Here is a 4,709-nt window from a genome sequence, read left to right as displayed (position 1 = left end):
TTGAGCAGCCACCACCCTGATTAGTCCGCGGCCATCAGCATCAAAGCAAGACCCTCCACCAGCAAAACGATTATGAAGAATTGTGGTCAGCGCTGAGTAATGCATAGAATCGTTGACTCAGGGCGTCGTACACCTGAAACGACTACAATATTGTCCGTTAATTTTACTCTAGGGGGCTCCCAGGGGGTTTCCCAAAGCTGGGTTAAACTGGGGGTACTACTTGGAGTTCTCAGGGGTGTAGGCAGGGCTGCATCCCGCCTGGGCTTGACCTTGCCCACAACTCAACAAGGGCTCAAGAGGTCCCATCCCAAGAAGCGGTTGAGTAATCTGCAGTCGCTGAGGGTCAAACACCTTCATCCCTGGACTTGCAAGTATCTGGAAGGGGATTCGGGGCTCCTCATGCAGGAATTAGGTCGCCTGGGACCTGATGGATGACAAGTCACAGGGCTGAGGTCTGGAGTGGGGGGAGGGTGCCCGGCGGCACAGGTGGAACAGCCCGGATAAGGTCTTCGCGTCCTAGGGATGGAGACCAGCGAGGCCAGGGCCAGGGCAGAGAGAGCCCTGTCTGCAGCCACAACACCCACCTTCCTTCAGCGTTGAGGAAACGGCACCTGAAGGCGGGCTAAGTAAGAGCAGGCTCGGGAACTGCGGTGACAGAGCAGAGGGCTGCGACCTGCTGGCCTCCTGCGCCTGAGACTGGAGACCACACCAACCCGCCTCCGAACCCCCTGCTCCCCAGCACCCAACGTGCTGGGGGGCGCGTCTCTCCTGCACGCACTGAGCCTCGGAGGGAGATGAGACCCCAGGGGCGCAGGGATCCAGGACCCCCAGAGCTCTCCATGCCCACCGCGCCCGCAAGAGCGGAGAGAAGAAATGATTTTTCTCTGCTGTTCCTTCGCCTCGTCAATCTGCCGTGGGTAACCTCCTGCAGCGTAGAACACGAAAGCTCAGCTTTGGGAAGGCGACGGGATACCCCCAGAAGACTGAAGGCAGCCCCGGCCCCGGGCACCTGCGGACAGGGCGAGGGGAGGAAGGTGCGCGCGGGGCTCTGGCGCCCAGCCCGCTGGGGCACCTGCCGCTGAGCCTGAAGCAGACCCTCCCTCCTGCTGGGGCCGCAGCCTCTTCCCAGTCGGCCCAGCCCTGGCAGGAGTGCTGGCGTCCTGCCCCCGCGGGACCTCAGCTCTCACTGCTCCTCAGCAGACGTCCAGTCCCGAGTCCTGGGTCCCGTCTCCGCGATCAGAGACACCGGCCCTCGCCCCTCCGTTTCGGCGGCGCGGTTCCCCCACGCTGTTTCTGCATCAGTAATCCCAGCCTCTTTCTCTGTTCCCGCAGCCCTAGGGCTGGTAGCTGCTTCCCGGCGTCTCTTATACTCAGAGTTGCCATGTTAACAAACTTGTCAGGACGGAACAATTCTCCATATTAAATTCACCCTGTGCGGAGAACGGGTGTAGTTTCTGCCTCCTACTTGGACTCTGGCAAGCCGACACCATTGTCAGACCCACTCCACACACACACACACAGTGCTGGAGAAATAGTGTGTGTGTTTCCAGATCACTGTCCCTCTCCCCATCTCTACGTAGGGCGCTGCATCGCCCCACTGGCCTAAAGATCAGGGTATGCTGGCCGGGGAGAGCGGTGACCCGAAGGCAGCCTGGAGAGCCAGCCGGAGGTGCACCGTTTGGCAGCGACTCAGGAGGAAATCTCATGATTTTACTGAGACTAAGATCTGCTGTAATTGGTAGGTACACAAATGAAGAAGAGAAGAATAACCTTGCTTGTCTCGGAAGGAAACAGATGGTAAGTATTTACTGATTACTGATAGCCAAGTGCCTTGGAGACTACAAATTGTTTGGCTCAGATATCTTTATAACCTAGGGATCCAATTGTAAACACTAGATAATCAACTGAATACACTGTAAATTGGAATAGTTCATAACTCGGATCTTTTCACTTTCCTCACTTCCTTTTGGAAGTAGTCAGTGATAGGACTTTCGAAACGGGACAGTCCTCACTGGGAAACATATACTCTGAAAAATGTCGGTTTTCTCCACAAGAGCCAGACTCTGTCCTATGGCTAACCTACCAACTGGACAAGCAACAAAGGACAAGGGACAGCCATAATTTCAACCTACATCTTCTAGTTTCAGAGTAGAGAGTGGAAGGAGGAGACAGAGAGGAGCAATATGATCCACTAGATACTCTGGGGGTGACTCTCACTGCAAAACAAACAGTTTCTGAAAAACATATTTCTTTCCAAACACTGGTTCACATACAGAAGTCTGGGAGATCTTCAAAAAAATGCCTTTTGAAGATGGCAACCCCAACTTCCACAGAAGGGGACAAGTAATCAAGAAAATACCACACCAAACAAATGAAACAAAACAAAACAAAACACTTCGGATGGTTTCACTAGGGCATTCCACAAAACTGCTGGGGTACAAACAGTCCCAATAGTATGTAGCTTGTTTCAGTTGATAGGACATGAGAGAAAACTTCCAAGTTCTTTTAATGAACGGGTATAACATTAATGCCCAAACCTGACAAAGTGAGCATACCCACCAAAAGAAAATTTCAGACCAACATGCTCTGAAAACCAGTGCAAAGTCTGAAGTAAAATGTTAGCCAATATTAAGAAAATAAAATGTTATCCAGTATTAACCCACCATGAACAAGCAGGGTCTATACTAGAAATGGAAGGATGATTCAGTATTAGGAGAGCTATTACTCTCACACCAAATTAAGAGTTCTAAAATTCACCTATTTTTACGAAAAACCCTTGAGAAAATATGAAAGAATTAATTATTCCTTATCATGATAAAACACATGTATAATCCAATCCTAAAGCCACCATCTTAATGAGGAAACGCTGAAAGCATTTCCATTAATGGCAGAAACGATGCCAGGACGCCTGTTATTTTCACTACATATAAAACATTTTCTGACAGACTAAAGACAGCAATTTCAGGTGTAAGAACTGGAAAAGAACACAGACAACTATATTTATAGGTGACATGTTGTGTACTGGGAAAGCTCTAAAGGTGCACTGTCTAAAGGAGAAGCCACTGGCCATACTTGGCTACTCAAATTTAATTAACTCATCAAAAAAGTACAAATTCAGTTCCCTCGTCATACATTTCAAGCGTTTCATAGCCACAGGTAGCTGGTGGCTACCATACTGGACAGCAGAGACATAGGCTATTTCTGTCAAGGAGATTTCCATTAGGCAGTGCTGCCCTAGAGAATCAAGGATAAAACTAATTCAAACCATAATACAATTCAGCAAGAGAATATAAAATTAACAAGTAAAAACAACAGCATTTCTGGGGCGCTGGGGGCGCTCAGTTGGTTAAGCATCTGACTCTTGGTTTCAGCTCAGGTCGTGATCTCATGGGTGGTGGGATCCTGCCCCACGTCAGGCTCTGAGCTCAGTGCCAGGTCTGCTTGAAAGCTTCTCTCCCTCTGTCCCTCCCCCTGCTTGCTCTCTCTCTCTCTCTCTCTCTCTCCCAAATAAATAAATAAATAAATCTTTAAAAATTTTTGAAAATATAGCAATTTTATACCCAATTAATTACTGGTTAGGAGATATAATGCATTAGGAAACCTCACTTATAAAAACAACAAAATCTTAGCAATAAACTTAAAACACCACTGAAAGGCATGGAATAGTCTTAAACAAATGGAAAGACAACCCTCATTCTTGATTAGGATGGCACATCATCAAGACCTCGGGGCTCCCTAAGTTATTTATTTTAGTTTATTTTATCTGTCCACTGAGGCATTTTATTTGCATGTAAGTATTACATCCCTAGAAAAAGAATCCCAGGAGTTTGCCTCCTGTTTGTTTTCGTCTTGCTTCTTCATGGTCCATGATGCCAGCTGAGGTTATCAGTACAATGGAACCAAACTGGTGGGTCGGGAGCAGATTATTCTGCCATTTCTCTAGACCTTTGAGTTGTACATCAAATCTAGAGCTGATCACTCCACACTTGTTTAACCTGCCCATGAGGGTCACAACAATTTTCTCAGCTCTGTGATCATCAAGGATTTCATATTTGCCATGTAACCACGTTTCATCATCACAGCGAGAAACCAGACGATGACTTGGGGCATTGTCCTGATAAGAACGTGGTGTTTGCCTCTCTTCTCGGCACTGTTAATGCTCTTGAGAACATCTGTCAGGACATTCATGCGCATCATTATGGCAGCATGGACTGAGGGAGGAAAGAGTCCCTAAGCTATTTACAAATTTAATGTGGTCCCAATAAAAATGTCCAGTGAGCATACCCACGCAGCTAGAAAAGTTTATCATTAAGTTAATATGGAAAAGTAAACATACAGGAATGTCTGGGAAAATACCAAAGAGAAAACCTTTAAGGGACACGGGCCCCCTCGTTAAAATATACAACGAAACCTCTATAATCAACAGTGTGTTACTGGTGCAGGAGTAGGCAGACAGACAGTGGGCCGAACAGAAATTTCACAAATAGATACAACTACCTACGCAAGTCTAGTGTAAGACAGAAGTGATATTTCAAATCCCTGAGAAAAAGATTTTAATAAAGGCTTTTGGATCAATTATATGGCTATTTGGAAAAAATTAAAATTAGATCCATTCTTCACACCATACACAAGGTTAAACGTGGTGCTATATTTATCCTCCAAATTTGTCTCTGTTTGAAACAAACTCTAAATTAAAAAACAAAAAAAAA

The 4,709-nt window shown here is 46.8% G+C and overlaps 1 pseudogene; it reads right to left on the bottom strand.

The window, feature by feature from the left end:
- Window positions 1–3,784: 3,784 nt before the first annotated feature.
- On the bottom strand, window positions 3,785–4,200 carry LOC115939296 (small ribosomal subunit protein uS8 pseudogene; annotated as a pseudogene).
- Between the last annotated feature and the right edge of the window lie 509 nt (window positions 4,201–4,709).

The sequence above is a fragment of the Leptonychotes weddellii genome, unplaced genomic scaffold (assembly GCF_054177405.1).
Source record: "Leptonychotes weddellii isolate Sample4059 unplaced genomic scaffold, ASM5417740v2 HiC_scaffold_11121, whole genome shotgun sequence".
Lineage (NCBI taxonomy): Eukaryota > Metazoa > Chordata > Mammalia > Carnivora > Phocidae > Leptonychotes > Leptonychotes weddellii.
Note: the sequence above shows the minus strand (reverse complement) of the source record. Positions and strands in the feature narration are given on the sequence as shown.